Raw genomic sequence first — 18,695 nt, 5'->3', positions numbered from 1 at the left:
TCAGTTTTATGGAGGAGTTTCCTATTAAACTCCTCTCCTTGGGCCTATCTAGGCTTTAATTTCTATACCCTGTGCCTTATGAGGCCTTCAAAACCAAAGTAAAAGTTCCATGGAATATGGCAAATGTCCTCAGAGGAAAAGCAGTTTTAATATTCTGCTTACTTCTCTGAATTCCCACTTTCATGTAGATTTTGGCCTGGTAATTTCTTTTTGTCATATTAGCTTTTAAGGGAAAAAAAATAAAGACGGTTTTCTAGCATTTCTAATTCTTTTCAAGGCATTATTGATACTTTGTCCATACAACCTAGCTGACCATATTATCCTGTTTTCAATTTTAAAAGGTTTCGTATTTTTATATTTCAATCACTGAAAGTTTCATTTTGTGGGAAAGAGTAACACTGACACCAAGGAATAATTTGTCTTTATTCACCTTGATTCTCTGGTACTGTCTAGGACAGAAATTTGCCAAATTCCAAAACATATCAATTCCATTTTATTATAAGACAATTAAGAGATGGACAAGATTCTGAAATTAATCCCCCAAATAGACATCTGTATAATTGCTAAGGAATTTCTTGGTCTACTGATCTCCTCCCCCCAGCAATATGTATAAGGTGCAAAAATTCTACATTTGAAACTACTGGAAGATTGACCAGAGTTGTAAAAAGATGACAAATAAGGGAGAATTGGAGAACTGAGTTCAATCTTGTTTCTGCCAAGAAACAAAATCATAAAGAAAAAGACTAATATATAGAACTACATAAAAATGTAATAATTCTTCATAAGAATTTGTAAAATGTATAAGCAAAACTGAAAAACCATATTGAGTATATTTACAATATAGGTAATAAGCAGAGTTCAAATCTATAACCCACAAAAAGCTCTTGAAGGTCAATCAGAAAAGAAAATAAGCACCCCCAAAAAATGGACAAAAGGCTTAAACAGGCATCAAAGAAATAAGAATAAAAGCAACCTATCAACTTTTGCCAACAGGTTAACTAAAAGCAATGATTTACAATACCATCTGGTAGCAAGATTATGGGAAAATATAATTTATACCCTGCACTAAAAGTTGCAGTACAAATTAATATTATCTATCAGGCAGTTTGGCAGTAAGTATCAAAATCTAAATTACACATACCCTTAGATACGGTAATATCGCTTCTAGAAATATGCCTAGAAATATAACATCAGTGCATGAGGACTTATGAAAGATAAAATTTAAAAACAGAACACAGGGTTTCCCTGGTGGCACAGTGGTTAAGAATCCGCCTGCCAAGGCAGGGGACAAGGGTTTGAGCCCTGGTCCAGGAAGATCCCACATGCCATGAAGCAGCTAAGCCCGCGTGCCACAACTACTGAAGCCTGCACACCTAGAGCCAGTGCTCCGCAGCAAGAGAAGCCACCACAACGAGAAGCCCACACTCACCGCAACTAAAGAAAGCCCGCGCACAGCAACAAAGACCCCACGCAGCCAAAAATAAAATAAACAAATAAATTTATTTTAAAAATAAATAAAAAATAAAAATAGAATACAAAACCGATTAAAAAGGAGTTATATGCTCAATTAAAAATTAAGAAACTATATTATTATTATTGTTTATTATTGTTTAAAAAGACTGGGAATTGAAGTTACTTTTAAAAATTTCACTTTATATTGTACTTTTTTTAAATTAACGATATATTATCATGATTCTTGGGAGACTGAAAGTATAGACAAATGAACTCATCCAATAATTTTTATAGTTTTTTTGTTTGTTTGTTTTTTAGGTCTGTGTGGTGGATTAAACATGGTCATAAATTTTCTGTCACTTTCTGCACCAGAAGATGGAGTTTAATTCTCCTCCCATTGAACCTAGGCTGACTAACTATTTAATCAATAGAATACAGCAGAAGTAACGCTCATCAGTTTTAAGCCTAATCATTAAGAGCGCTAGCTGCTTCTATCTCCTACCTCTTGGAATGCTTGTTCTTGGGACACTCACTCTCAGAGCCCACCAGTCACACCCAGGCCACATGGAGAGGCCTCACGTAGGTGCTGTGATCAACAGCCTAGTTCAGCTCCCAGAGAGCAGCCAGCATCAACTGTCAGCCTTGTGAGTGAGCCATCTTAGAAGTGGAAACTATGACCTCCAATGAGCGGACACCAAGTGAAACAGAGAAAAACCTCCCCTCCCGTACCATGTCCTATACAAATTATAAAATCATGAGTAAATAAATATTACTGTTGTCTTAAGATAGTAAGGTTTGGAGTAGCTTATGACACAGCAGCTAATAACTGGAACAGCTTCTTATTTACTCCTCTATTTTCAGCACCTAGAACAGTACCTGTTACAGGACATCTACTTTTAATAGGCACAGCACCAGAAGTATGAGTAAAGATGATGTACGTGGCCTTGGAGCTCACAGAGCAGTCAAAAGTGGGAAACAGGCTCTTACATAAAAAGACAATTCTAACACATAATAAATGTTATGGAGTAGTACAGGTTATTTGGCCAAACAGGAAGGGTACAACACAGACTTAGTGGTTTAAGTAAGCCTTCTGGAGCAGTGGCATTTAAGCTGAGACCTCACAAGAAGTCAGTAAGATCAAGAGATAGAATATTCCAAGCTTGAGGTGAGCAAAATCATAAACGGTTCCAAAAACTCAAAGATTTCAGTACTTTATAATGAAATCACAGAGTACAGGCGAGGCAGAAGAAGAAGACACAAGACTGAGAAATAGATGATGGAGACCACAGTCAGCCCACCTTATATTATATCCCTGCATATTCCATCCGTGGTTGGTTGCATCTCTGGATGCAGAACCTGCCAATATGTGGGCCGACTGCAAGTAACTCGTGCATCTGTGGACTTCAATGTCTGCTGGGGGTCGTGGAACCAATCCCTGATAGATACTGAGTGAGGACTGCATTGAAGGGTTTTACGCTACAGTGTAAGAGAATCAGATGAGAGCTTAGAAAGATCATCAGGCTACAGGGACACCAATGAGACAACCTTACAGAAACATAATCAAGAGCTGATGATCTAGACATCCAAAGATGATATACCAGAGTAGAAGTAGTGGGGATAAACAGACATTGGATTCAAGAGGTAGAATCCACAGAGCTTGATGCCTTTATGTGAGGATTTGGGAAAAGGGAATAAAGTGTGTCTGCCAGGTTTCTGGCTTTGAACAACTAGAGAGATGGAGGTACCAACCAGTGAGATAATAAACTTGGGAGGGGGAATAGGTTTTCTAAGAAAAGATGGTAAATTCAGTTGCACACATACTGAAATTGAGCTTTCTGTGGGCCACCCAAAAGTGGAGTTATCCAATAGGCAATGGGATCCCCAGGTCTAAAGCCCAGGGAAGAAATCGGCTGGAGACCTAAGATAACAGACTCTTCAGAAACCTGTTCTCTCTTTGTAAAACTAATCTCTCTCTGTGTCCTCTGGAGTCCTCAACCACCCAGCTACAACTCTACAATCCTCTCGCAATTTGTCTTTATAAAGTATGTCTCTCTCATTTTGTTAACGCTTCTAAAACAGTGGTTATATTTTATGAGGAAACCTAAGTTTAATCAATGTCTTGCCATACCCTTTGCATGATAGGATGCATGGTGGCCACTGGTCAGGGCATTTTGCAGTAGTTTTAGTGACAATAAGGAAGGAAATCAGAGGGACTGCTCAGGACTACTTCTCAGACTACTACATGTGTATTCCGGATCAAAGTAAAAAGGAGGTAGGGGAGCTACTGTATGAAAGAAAAAAAGAAAACAAAGTATATCTGGAGAATTAAATAAGAAGCCAGAAAATCATTAAAAAGGGCAAAATTGAAGAAGCCCAGAAAAATAATCAGAAATCAGAAAAGGGGCCAGAGAAGGAAGAGCTGGCATATCAGGCACTTCCCCATGCCTGCCTCTCCCATTCCGCCCCACCTTCACTGCCTCCTGGTCTACTGATCACTTCCCAAAGGCCTCCACTACACTCAGTTTTGAAAATCACAGGCTTTGGGTTGGAGAACTTTAAATGGACCATAGCTTGAAAAGAAAACTCACCATGAGGAGTTATACCACCTGACCAGGAAAAGAAACTCATGATGCTTGATACTCCAAGAAGCCCACACGATGTACAATTTGATCTCTCTACAAAAATGGCTAGCTTCACATGGTATACTTATCTACCTGGAAAAGGTAAGAGAATCAACTGAAAAGCTGTGATGATAAATAGTCAGAAAGTGACTGGTTACAAAATAAATACACATGAAACATCAACAGCTTTTCTATTTACCAGAAATTGTCTGGTAGCAAAAATACACACACACACACACACACACACACACACGAAAATCCTATTCACAACAATAAAAAATAAAATACTGTGTGACTGACTAGAAGACCAAATGACAAAGCTACTGATATCTATGGAGAAAGAATAGGTCATTCATTAAGGAGTACTGAGAAAACTGGCTGATCAATAACCTTAGAAGTTTTTAGGGACTTCCCTGGTGGTGCAGTGGGTGAGACTCTGAGCTCTCAATGCAGGGGGCCTGGGTTCGATCTCTGGTCAGGGAACTAGATCCCACATGCATGCCTCAACTAAGAGTTTGCATTCCACAACTGAGAAGCCAGCAAGCCACAACTAAGGACCCCGCATGCCACAACTAAGACCCAGCTCAACCAAAATAAATAAATTAATTTAATTTAATTTTTAAAAAGCTTAGAATTTCTTGTACCACTTCACACTATGCCATTCAACATGTTCTGGAATAACTCCAAACCCAAAATTTTAAATTTAAACTATGAAAACGGTTGAAAATATAAAATAATAGCTATATAACCATAAGGTAGGAAAAGCTCTACAAGATAAATAAAAGAAGAGCAAGATCTAACTACATAAAATGTTTAAAACTGTAAGAAAACAAAAAAAGGGGAACAGGGATAAAGTCACATATACCCAAATAAAGCTATTAAAATAAAGAAAGATAAGATAATACCCAATAACAATAGGTACAGGGCCTCTCAAACAGTTTTGTAGTAAAGGGTAAAGTGCTACAACCTTCCTGGTGGGCAATTTAGCCAAATGTAACAAAACTGTTAAATTATCTTTTGACCTGCTAATTCCACTCACCACAGTTTTTCCTAAATTAACAATAATTCACAGGCACAAAGGGACATGAGCTATCAATACAATAATATTCAGTGTATCACTTCTCATCAGAAAGATTGAGAGGAATCTAGGTGTCCAAGAATGGAGGACTACTTATAGCCCATTCATACAATGAAATAGTATGGAGTGACCAAAAAGTACATGGAAAAGTAGTAACAGAAGTAACATAAAATATTAAATGAAAAATAAATGCAAGCAACAAAATAGCAAGAATCACTTTTAGTTTAAAAAGACAGGGCTTCCCTGGTGGTGCAGTGGTTAAGAATCCACCTGCCAATGCAGGGGACACGGGTTCGAGCCCTAGTCCGGGAAGATCCCACATGCCACGGAGCAACTAAGCCCGTGCGCCACAACTACTGAGCCTGTGCTCTAGAGCCCACAAGCCACAACTACTGAGCCCACGTGCCACAACTACTGAAGCCCGTGCACCTACAGCCCATGCTCCACAACAAGAGAAGCCACCGCAATGAGAAGCCCACGCAATGCAACAAGGAGTAGCCCCCACTTGCCACAACTAGAGAAAGCCCGCACAGCAATGAAGTCCCAACGCAGCCAAAATAATAACATAAATTAATTAATTTTTTAAAAATTAGGTATTATTTACATATACACATGTTCAGCTGTGTATAGCTACAATTTACATACACACAACACAGGATAATGAAATTAAAATTAACCCTAAATTAGTTAAGAGAAATGCAGATTGGAGAAGGGAGGCAATTTATCCCAATCCTCCCCACACCATACACATCGACCTATCAAAATGAGCATTCTTACCACAAGGTTCTTGGACTTCATGAAGAAAAAGAAGTCTACTTTAATGAATGCAGCAGACAAAAACCGACATAGTGGTACCATCTGCCCATCTCCTATCAAATCCACCTTCACCCCCAAATCCTACAAGGGATCCAGGGCAATCAATCCACTATCTCACCCCAAGATGGCAAGAGATACAGTGTTAGTACCTCTTCTTGGATTCCTGCAACAACTCCAAAGGTAGCATTCTGGGAAACTCTCAAGGGGTTGACTCTGATCCCCACTGGTTATCAGCAAACAAAATGCTTGCCTCTGCAGCCAGAGCCTGTGAGTTGGGCTCAGTCTTCACCCCAACTCCATCAGAAGGCGGGTGCATCTCCCCCAAGGTGGTCATATCAGAAGTGGGAGCTTACTTCTCACTGATCTAATTATTCTGAAGACCCCACTATTTGGAAGTGGAGACTTCATTACTTTTGGTTCAACCTTTTTAACTTACTTAGGGACAAAACGTTTAGTAACACTAAAACATAAAGCATTCCCGCATTTGTTACTTGGCTTTCTCAACTAGTACTTGTACTACAAACCTGACTTTATTTTCAGCCTCTCCAAGCACGATAACCCTGAAGAGAACTTTAAGAACTATCCAACAGTCCACGTGACTATTTTTGATAATCCATTTTTATAAAATTTCCACAATAAGCATTACTTTTTGTAATAGGAAAAAAAACACCTATTTTCTAATGGCCATCTAGATTATCATACTGTGATTATTTGACCAAAGATATTCACCCATGGCAGCATTTTCTTTAGACAGATATACCACAGCTAGTTTATTGTAATTATCATATATAACTAAATCTAATCAATTTTAAAAAGTAAATCATTCTTCTAAATATAGACTTCATGACCCATAAAAAGGTCAAGATAAACATTCTTGTCAATACAAATTTATGAAAATTTGCAATCCTCTGTAATGACTATTTCAAATCTCTTTTGTTTCAAAAAAAGTTGTCCAATAACCACCTTTCCTGGGCAATTGAGTTAAAAAAATAATAAATCTGCGATTATTAAATATTTTCATTGAGTCAGCCACAGATACAACATGCAGCACAGAACGATGACTGAATGATATTATCTTTAGATGTTTTTCATCCAAACTAATGGACATTTAATGAGCACCAACTGCATGCCAGGCCCTATAGATGCTAAAGATACAAAATACTAACACACAGATCCTATATTCCAGTTCTCTGTCTACTCAAGGAGACAGGCACTACGATGAATATAAATACTAAAAAAAATATATACACACACAGACACACATACACAGACACACACAGACCCCAATCCCTTATCTCCAACTCCAAAAATCCAAAAAGCTCTAAAACCTAAAAATTATTTTCTAAGCTGTCAGAGAAACATGGCCTAACTAATGTAAGGTTTCTTATAGTCTCTTTTATTCTACTTAGTGAGAAGATGTATAATTTTGCTGGGAAAATTAATGTGTCTGATTATGGGGTGACTGCTCCTACCCACAGGAGGTTTCATGATATACAGCATATGCACCATATTAATTTTCTAAATTCCAAAAACTTTTTACTTCTGAGACACATATGCCACCATGGGTTTCAGATAAGGGACTACAGACCAAGTTTGGAGGATGCAAAGAAAGATGAATTATTTCAAGGAGCAAACAAGTCAGTCGAGGAAGGTAAAAGTTGTAATCAGAGAAGCCTCCAGAAAAAGGTTATCTTGTTCTGGGCTTCATAACACTACACTTGAAAATTTTAAACTAATCCTTTTATACCACCACCAAAGACATCTTTTATTGTTTCTACAGCCTTACTTCCTTGTTTTGAAAGATCTGAGCTGCCAAACCATATTTATTCATATTTAAATCTCCAAAGGGATAAAATCATTACTATACCAATCTTGTATTTTCATCCAAAAAAGCACAAACTTTCTGTTTTCTTGGCCCTACAGCCTTATACCAAATAAATGTACGATTTCCATTAAGTTCATTCAAATATAGTCAGTCTTGAATATGTGGATATGATCAACCACTGCAGATTATCCACAGCAGAACATAATATCTAACACTTAAGATTGTAGCATTAGCTATGTACCAGATACTATCTAAGCATTGTATGTATATATACAGTCAGCCCTCCAAATACTCTGGTTCCACATCTGCAGATTTAATCAATCATGAATCAAAGATATTCAGGGGAAAAAAAAATAAAATTCCAGAAAGTCCAAAAAAACAAAACTTGAATTTGCCAGGCTCCGGCAACCATTTACATAGTACTTACATTGCATTAGGTATTATAAGTAATCTAGAGATGATCTAAAGTATGCTTAAGGATGTGTGTATACTATATGCAAATATTATGCCATTTTCTATAAGGGACTTGAGCATCCACAGATTTTGGTATCCACAGGGGTCCTGGAATGAATCCCCTGCCAATACCAAGGGACAACTGTTTATCTACATGTATGTCATACACACACACACACACACACACACACGTGTGTATGTAACATTTATATATATAACATAATAAGAACAGCATAGGTATAAATACATATATTACATGTGTTTATGTATATACACACACGTATACATACACATATAATCATTTAATCCTCAAAACAACTTTGTGAGGTAGTTTCTATTATTATCCTCATTTTAAAGATGAGAAAAGTGAGGCACTGTGAGGCTAAGTAACTGGCCAGCATGGCATTATGAGAGACATCACAATAGAGAACAAGCATGGAGAAAACATTTATAACACAGATTTGCTGTTATACTGACTTCCTTCTCAAACTTACTATTATCCCAGTTAATAGAAAATTAATGCCACTGGAATTAGCCTCAGGCCCTCCCCCATCTCTTTCCCCTCCCACAACTGCCCCCATTCATAACCTCTCAGTTCTCAAATTCTAGTACACAAACTGCATAGCACTGCCATTTTCATGATCTGTCCACGTTAAGAAAAATGTTTTAGACCAGGTGTACGGCACCATTCCTCATACTGGGCTGATGTGGGATAAAGTTTTCAGTGGTCTGAGACAGAAAGCGGGTGGGGAACAGACGATATATATATTTTTATGAAACACAAATTATTCAACTTAAAATACCATTTTTAATTCTAAGGTTGCCATTCTTACCTTCTCAGTTTAGTTTCTTATTGTTGTTACTGGCCAAATAAAAAGTCAGTAACCCAGTCAATCCCCCTCAAAATCCTAAATGTTAGAATAACAAACATAAATAAATCTACCATATATGCATAGAGGGGGAGGGAAGGGGAGGGGAGACAGTCATAGGCAAGAAATGAAGAACTCAAAACTTGCAGGTTCAAAAGGAAACAGACACCACTTTCACTTTTAAGAGTGACATACAAACTTAAGAGACCAGTCCAGCAAACAAGTGCAAACAAAATAAACCGTTGCAAATTTCAATGTCTTATTCAGAAAAGATTACAATCATTGAGGCAATTCTTCATTTTGAAGTGGGATAAAATGGGGGGAATTAAAAAAAAAAAAAAAGAATGACAAATTTGAATTTTAAAATGAAAGTCAAGCTCGATAATTCTCAACAGTACTAGGAAAAGGGGATTTAAAAGAGTATCATTCATTTATTTTCTTCCAAAACACAACAAAGAGAAGACTTTTAAAAGCATGGACTCGAGAGTCAGCCAGAATCCCAGCTCTGTGCTGGCATGTGACTTTTACCCTCTCTGCTTTAGTTTCCTTCGAGGTTGGTGTGAGGATTAAATGAATTAAGATACATAAAGTGCTTAGAACAGTGCCTGGCACTTAGTAAGTGCTTCAAAAGTACTGTCATACACGAATCCGCCCACAGGTGGGCTGGCACTAGCCCCAGGACCCGGACTCACCCACCACTGGATGGGCACCAGCCCCAGGATGCCTTGGGCCCCAGCCCCACCCACCAGCAGGCCAACATCAGCTTCAGGACAACCCAGAAGCCACAGCCAGATGTGTCAGGAACCACCCCCAGCCCAACAGCAGTCAGACACCAGCTCTAGGACCCCCAGGGCCCTGCAACCAGAGAACCTGGAACCTGGCTCCATCCATCAGCAGCCCAGGACTAGTCCCAGGAGCCCCTAGGCCCCAACCCCACTCATCAGCAGGTTGACCCAAGCTCCAAGACACCTTGGACCCCTCAGCCAGCCACCCTGCAATCCAGCCTCACTCACCAGGGCCAACAGCAGCCCTGAAACACCTAAGACACCACAGCTAGCCATGTCAGGGACTGGCCCTGCCCACCAGCAAACAGACTCTAGTGCTAGGACCCCCTGGACCTACACCCACCCCAGAACCCAGCTCTGCCCACCTACCAATCAGCGCTAGCTGCGGGGCCCCCCAGGAACCCACAGCCAGCTGTCTCATGACCCAGCCCCACCAACGAGACCAGGGGCCAGCCATACCTACCAGACCACCAATAGCAGTCAGCCTGCCACAACAGAAGGATCCACACAGCCCACACAGGTGGGCCCTAGAACATATAGTTCTGGTGACTAGAGGGGAGTGCACTGCTGGGAAACATAGGATGTCTCCTACAAAAGACCTCTTCTCCAAGATCATGAAATGTAACCAACCTACCAGATACACAGAAACAAAAACAGCAAACTAGGCAAAATAAGATGACAGAAGAATATATTCCAAACAAAGGAACAAAATAAAACCCCAGAAGAAGAACTAGCTGAAGTGGGGATAAGCAACCTACCCAATAAAAGTTCAAAGTAGTGATCAGAAAGATGATCAAATAACTCCGGATAAGACTAAATAAACAGAATGAGAAGTTAGAAGTTTTTAACAAAGAGTTGGAAAATATAAAGAAGAACCAAACAGAGATGAAGAATACAATAACTGAAATGAAAAATACACTAGAAGGAATCAACAGTAGACTAAATGATACAGAGAAACGGATCAGTGAGCTGGAAAACAGAGTAGTGGAAATCACTGAAGCTAAACAGAAAAAAGAAAAAATAAAAAGAAGTGAGGAAAGTTTAAGAGACCTCTGGGACAACATCAAGTGTACTAACATTCACATTAAAGGGGTCCCAGATGGAGAAGAGAGAAAGGGGCAAATAACATATTTGAAAACATAATAGCCAAAAACTTCTCTAACCTGGGAAAGGAAACAGACATCCAGGTCCAGGAAGCACAGAGAATCCTAAGCAGCATCAACCCAAAGAGGATCAAACCAAGACACACTGTATCTAAAATGGCAAAAATTAAAAATCAAGAGAGAATATTAAAAGCAGCAAGGAAAAAGCAACAAGTTACATATGAGAAAAATCTGATAAGGCTATAAGCTGACTTTTCAGCAGAAATATTGCAGGCTGGGAAGAAGTGGCACAATATAAACAGTTAAAATGATGAAAGGAAAAAACCTACCATCAACACTCTTCCTGCCAAAGCTTTCATTCAGATTTGATGGAGAGATCAAAAGTTTTACAGGCAAGCAAAAGCTAAAAGAGTTCAACCTCACTAAACTGGCTTTACAAGAAATGTTAAAAGGACTTGTCTAAGTGAAAAATAAAGGGCCACAACTAGAAATATGAAAATTACAAAAGGAAGACTCATTGGTAAAGGCAAATATACAGTAAAGGTAGTCAATCAACCACTTATAAAGCTAGTAGAAAAGTAAAAGGACAAAACTTGTAAAAACATCCACAACAAATACTTAAGGGATCCACAAAACAAATGGATGTAAAATATGATGTCAAAAACGGTAAACTGGGGGAAGGGGTTAAAAATGCATGGTTGTTAAAACACATTTGAACCTAAAAGATCATCAACTTAAAACAATCATAACTATATAGATATATATAGATATATATGATGAACATATATATATATACACATATACACACACATAAACCTCATGTTAATCACAAACCAAAAATCTATACTAAATACACATGCAGAAAAGAGAAAGGAATCCAAAAGTAACACTAAAGATAGTCACCAAATCAAAAGGAGAAAAAAGGAACAAATAAATTATGAAAATAACCAGAAAACAATTACAAAACAGCAGTAAGTACACACCTATCAATAATTACTTTAAATGTAAATGGACTAAATGCTCCAATCAAAAGACAAAGAGTGACTGAATGGATATAAAATAAGACCCATATATATGTTACCTAAAAAGAGACTCACTTCAGATGTAAAGACACAGACTAAAAGTTAGGGGGATGAAAAAAGGTACTCCATGCAAATGGAAACCAGAAATAAAAAAGAAGTTACAAATGACACCACAGAAATAAAAAGGATCATAAGAGATTACTATGAACAACTATACACCAATAAATGGACAACCTAGAAGAAATGGACAAATTCTTAGAAAGGTACAATCTCCCAAGACTGAACCAAGAAGAAACAGAAAATATGAACAGACCAATTAGCAGTAATGAAGTTGAATCAGTAATTTTAAAAACTTCCAACAAACAAAAGTCCAAGGACCAGATGGCTTCACAGATGAATTCTTCCAAAAACTCAGAGAAGAGTTAACACTTATCCTTCTCAAACTATTCCAAAAAATTGCAGAGGACGGAACACTTCCAAACCCATTCTATCTAGTGAAGCCAGCATCACTCTGATACCACAGTCAGACAAAGATACACAAAAAAAGAAAATTACAGACCAATATCACTGATGAACATACATGCAAAAATCCTCAACAAAATATTAGCAAATCAAATCCAACAATACATTAAAAGGACCATACATCATGATCAAGAGGAATTTCTTCCAGGAATGCAAAGATGGTTCAATATCTGCAAATCCATTAATGGGATATACCACATTAACAAGCTGAAGTACAAAAATCATACAATCATCTCAATAGGTCCAGAAAAGGCTTGTGACAAAATTCAACATCCATTTTTGATAAAAACTCTCAAAAAAGTGGGTAGAGAGGGAACATACATCAACATAATAAAGGCCATAAATGACAAGCCCACAGCCAACATCACACTCAACAGTGAAGAAAGCATTTCCTCTAAGATCAGGAACAAGACAAGGATGCCCACTCTCAACATTTTCATTCAACATAGTACTGGAACTTTTATTCAACGTAGTATTGGAAGTCCTAGCCACAACAATCAGACAAGAAAAACAAAATAAAAGGAATCCAAATTAGAAAGGAGAAAGTAAAACTGTCACTGTCTGCGGATGACATGACACTATCCATAGAAAATCCTAAAGATGCCACCAAAGAACTACTAGAACTCATCAAGGATTTGGTAAAGTTGCAGAATACAAAATTAATATACAGAAATCTGCTGCATTTCTATATATAACAAACTATCAGAAAGAAAAATTAAGTAATAAATTAATCACATTTATAATCACATCAAAAAGAATAAAATATCTTGGAATAAATCTAAGGAAGTAAGAGATCTAGACTCAGAAAACTATCAGATACTGATGAAAGAAATCAAAGAAAACACAGATAGATATACTGTGTTCATGGATTGGAGGAAGTAATATTGTTAAAATGGCCATGCTACCCAAGGCAACCTGCAGATTCAATGCAATCCCTATCAAAATACCAGGGGCATTTTTCACAGAACTAGAATAATTCTAATATTTGGATGGAAACATAAAAAAAAAAAAACCCAAATAGCCAAAATAATCTTGAGAAAGAAGAACAGAGCTGGAGGTATCACGCTCCCTGATTTCAAACTATATTACAAAGCTACATTAATCAAAACAGGATGGTACTGTCACAAAAACAGACACAAACATTAATGGAGCAAAATAAAGAGCCCAGAAATGAACCCATACTTACATGTGCAATTAATCTACAACAAAGGAGGCAAGAATATACAATGGGGAAAAGACAGCCTCTTCAATAAATGATGTTGGGGAAACTGAACAGCTACATGCAAAAGAATCAAGCTGGACTACTCTCTCACACCATGCAGAAAAATACATTCAAAATGGATTAATGACTTAAATGTAAGACCTGAAACCATAAAACTTCTTAAAGAACACCTAAGTAGTAAGCTCTTTGACATCAATCTTAGCAATATTTTTTTGGATATGTCTCCTCAGGCAAGGGAAACAAAAGTAAAAATTAACAAATGGGACTACATCAAACTTAAAAACTTTTGCACAGCAATGGAAACGATTAATAAAATGAAAAGGCTGCCTACTGAATGGGAGAAGCTATTTCCAAATCATGTATCTGATAAGGGGTTAGTATCCAAAAATATAAAAAGAACCCATACAATTCAATATCAAAAAACAAACAACCTGATTGAAAAATGTGCAGAGGATCTCAACAGACATTCTTCCAAAGAATATATAGCCAACAGGCAAATGAAAAGATGCTCAACATCACTAATCATCAGGGAAATGCAAATCAAAACCACATTGAGATATCACCTCACACCTGTCAGAATAGCTATTATCAACAAGACAACAAATTACAAGTGTTGGTGAGGAGATGGAAAAAAGGGAACCCTTGTGCACTATTGGTGGGAATGTGAATCAGTGCAGCCACTATGGAAAACAGTATTGAGAGTTCTCAAAAAATTAAAAATAAAATTACCTAAGTTCCAGCAATGCCACTCCTGGGTATTTATATGAAGAAAACAAAAACACTAATTAGAAAAGATATATGCACCTCTATATTTATTGCAACATTATTTACAATAGCCAAGATATGAAAGCAACCTAAGTGTCCATCAATAGATGAATGGATAAAGAAGATGTGGGGTGTATGTGTGTATACACACACACACACACACACACACACACACACACACGCACACACAAAATGCAGTATTACTCAGCCATAAAAAAGAATGAAATCTTGCCATTTGCAACAACGTGGATGGACCTATAAGGTATTATGCTAAGTGAAATGAGTCAGAAAGACAAATACCGTATGATTTCACTTATATGTGAAACCTAAAAAACAAATGAACAAACATAACAAAATTGAAACAGTTATATATACAGAGAACAAATAGGTGGTTGCGAGACAGGTGGGAGGAGGAATGAAATAGGTGAGGGGGATTAAGAGGTACAAATTCCAGTTGCAAAATAAATGAATCACAGGTATAAAATGTACAGTGTGAAGAATATAGTCAATAACTATATAATAGCTTTGTAGGATGATAAATTGTAACTAGATGTTGTGTAATAGGAAATAACAGTGTTGTGGGTCAATTATACTTCAAAAACTAACTCATAGAAAAAGAGATCAGGACCTAGAGACTATCACACAGAGTGAAGTAAGTCAGAAAGAGAAAAACAAATACCATATGCTAACACACATATATGGAATCAAAAAAAAAAAAAAAAACAATGGTTCTGAAGAACCTAGGGTCAGGACAGGAATAAAGACGCAGATGTAGAGAATGGACTTGAGGACACGGGGAGGGGGAAGGGTAAGCTGGGACGAAGTGAGAGAGTGGCATGGACATATATACACTACCAAATGTACAATAGATAGCTAGTGGGAAGCAGCCACATAGCACAGGAAGATCAGCTTGGTGCTTTGTGACCACCTAGAGGGGTGGGATAGGGAGGGTGTGAGGGAGACGCAAGAGGGAGGAGATATGGGGATATATGTATACATATAGCTGATTCACTTTGTTATACAGCAGAAACTAACACACCATTGTAAAGCAATTATACTCCAATAAAGATGTTAAATAAATAAATAAATACATACATAAATAAATATAATAAGAAAAAGAGATCAAATTTGCGGTTAACAGAGCCAGAGGTGGAGGGAGGGGGAGTTGGATGAAGGCAGACGAAAGGTACAAACTTCCAGTTATGAGATAAATAAGTACAAGGGATATAACATAAAACATGATAAACATAATTAACACTGTTTTACGTTGCATATGAAAGTTAAGAGCTGTTAAAAAGTTGTTAAATCCTAAGAGTTCTCATCACAAGGAAAAAATTTTTTTTCTATTTCTTTAATATCTATATGAGATAATGGATGTTCACTAAACTTATCGTAATAATCATTTCATGATGTAAGCCAAATCATTATGCTCCACACCTTAAACTTATACAGAGTGCTATATATCAATTATATCTCAATAAAACTGGAAGAAAAAAAGTACTGTCATACTATTATTTAACATGAAAAAAATGGTGAGGTAAGAACTAGAATGAAGACTATAAAAATTACGATGCTAAAAGTAGTTGATGTTATACTGCCATAAACTTTTTCAAAACTTAAGTACAACCATTTTTATGTATATAAAGTATGAATATATGAAGTGACGTGTGACACTTTTCAACATACTTTTTTTAAACATAAACTTTTCAATTTACATTTTTTAAAATTTAGGAAAAAAATCGACAGGTGGAGACCCTATATTGTTTACAAGTTTGCTTCCAAGGCTCAGGAATGCACTACTCAACTGAGGCTGCATTTGAACGCGAGACAGAAAGAGCAACACACTCAATACGTTCACCAATGAAAGAAACTTTCAGGAGTATGATGCATAGCCTTTATGTTGATAAAAATCCAACTACCCATTGCTGAGCAAGTCCTTCAGTTAGAAGTACACCAAGCTTCCATGGAATATTCGCAGGCCAAGTGATGTAGGCACCACACAGCATGCACACGTGGTACCTGCACTCTTCCTAGTTGAGGGAGTTCTCCCAGTTCCGCTATCACCTCCCCTGGGACCTGGACTTAGCTTACTCTGCATAAGCGATTTCCCTAAAGCAAGCTCTCAGTTCATCCTGCCATGTGTCTCTTATCTCAAGCCACCTCTACACCAAACGTGAATGATTAAAACGCACTTGTTCATTGATACACTTTATTTCTTAGCAAACAAGTAATCTACATCTTTGCTACTCAAGAACGGTTCCTCCTCCAGCCACAGGTAGGAGCTTATAAGAAATAAAGAATACTAAGCTGCATCACAAATCTACTGAATCAGAATTTGCATATTTAAACAGGAGCCCCAAGGGATTCCTAGGCACACTGAAGTTTGAGAAGAACTGCTCTACAGGACTTTACTGCAGATAGCTGTAAAAATTAAAAATGCTCCAGTTTACAACTGAATTTAGAGATATGATATGAAAACTACCAAGACGTGGAATCAGAAAAGCTCCTTAAGAGAATTAACCAACATATAAATGAATTTCTTTATCACTGATACCAAAGGTGCTCAAAGGTTTACTTTCAAAAGTGTAACAGCGCACGCTCATAATATATAGGGACTACATAATCATATATTGGGACTATATTTTGTGGTACAAAGAATACAAAAGAATGACTGGGTCTAGAAGTTTCGGCGCAATCCGGCCCAAAGGTGTGCAACCTGCATTCTAAAATTTTGGGAGTCAGAATTCGACGTTGACAAGTGAAAACTCTTTCCAGATAATTATTCAGAAAAAAATCTAAAAGATGTGAACTTTAAACATAAATCATATCCTGGAAATAAAAGTACTTAATAGCTACTGAACAAACTCTAGGTCACTTGTAGAATCAGGAAATTGTTTCGGAGGTTGGTACTCCTTTTTCCAGGAAAGGGGCGGGGGGAGCCGTTAAAAAAAAAAAAAATCAATGTTCACCCTCTGCAAAGTTTTTCTCATACCCTGAACGGCCTCAACTTGCATGTTCCTACAGGTGAAAAAACTCAAGTCGTACTCAAACAAGGTCACGTTTCCATCTTGAAAAGTGAAAGGCTTTTTTCTCTTCTCAAGGCTGCACGTTAAAACATTTGGGGATTTCGGGTCCGTTTGGCTTCCGGCCCGCGAAGGAAGCGTGCTGCCCGGGGCTGAAATGAACAGGGAAATCTACCAAGTAGGAAGTGGAGCCCGGGTCCGGCCACTAGGCTCTGCCTTCTCGCTGCAGGGGGCCTTGCGGCCGGGACCCCAAAGGGCAGGCAGGCAGCAGGCTGGGGAACAGGCCCCCGGCCTCGCCGCCCCGCAGCGAAAGAGCCTACTCTCCCGCCACCCAGCCCCCGCCCGCCCGGGATGCGCACACGCGGAGGGCGCTGCGAGTCCCCGTCCGCGGCGGCGGCGGCACCACAGGCCTGCCAGGGAGGCGGCGGCGGAGCGAGGGGAGGCGGGACTCGTCCTGAGAGGCTGAGGGGAGACCGGGGCGGGAGCGTCTGCATGTGGGGGCTGCGCTGGAGGAAGGCGGAGGCGCTCAGGGGGCCCGGGCTGCTTTACGATTATCATCATTATTTTACCTGTGGCGCAGGAGGGCTCCCCAGCTCCTACTCCCTGAATCCTCCTCCTCCTCCTCCCCTCCTCTTTCTCTCTCCCTCAGTCTCTGCCGGGCGCTCGTGGTGCCGGCCGGGCCGGACCCGACCAGAGAGAGAACAGGGCGGGAGGGGGTGGCGGCGGCGGTGACCAGCGGCCACGTGACCACGCCCGCGCCGTAACGGCGGCCGCCTCCTGCCTCGCGCCCTCCCCGCGCTCCACCTCTAATAACCCCGCGGCTCGCGCGCCCAGGACGCTGGTGCGCAGGCGCCCGCCGGGGCCCGAAGACTGCGCGGGCGCGACGCGCTTGCTCTCGGGGCCGGGCCTGTGGGGCCCCGCGAGGCGCGAGGCGGGGAGGGAGCCGCGGGCCGAGCCCTCCTCCGCTGCCGCTAGAGCGCATGCGCGGGATGGCCTTTCCCCACCCCCCCTTCCCTTCCTTCCCCTTTCCCTCGCTCCCTTCCACACTCCCTCTCTGCCAGCGCGCAGCTGGAGGCTGGGACTCTGCCCCAGGACTTAGACCCTCACACTCACCACCACTGCCTTCCCAGGGTGGGACC

The 18,695-nt window shown here is 39.4% G+C and overlaps 1 protein-coding gene across 1 annotated transcript in view; it reads right to left on the bottom strand.

Moving 5' to 3' along the window:
* TBC1D5 (TBC1 domain family member 5) overlaps positions 1-18,349 on the bottom strand; it is a 534,463-nt gene extending 516,114 nt beyond the window's left edge. The window contains exon 1 of the mRNA XM_057545046.1: positions 18,126-18,349. The gene's annotated coding sequence lies outside the window, so the exon portion shown is untranslated. The remainder of the gene's footprint in view (positions 1-18,125) is intronic.
* Positions 18,350-18,695: the final 346 nt, after the last annotated feature.

The sequence above is a fragment of the Balaenoptera acutorostrata genome, chromosome 4, assembly GCF_949987535.1.
Source record: "Balaenoptera acutorostrata chromosome 4, mBalAcu1.1, whole genome shotgun sequence".
Lineage (NCBI taxonomy): Eukaryota > Metazoa > Chordata > Mammalia > Artiodactyla > Balaenopteridae > Balaenoptera > Balaenoptera acutorostrata.
This window is presented reverse-complemented; position numbering and strand designations above follow the sequence as displayed.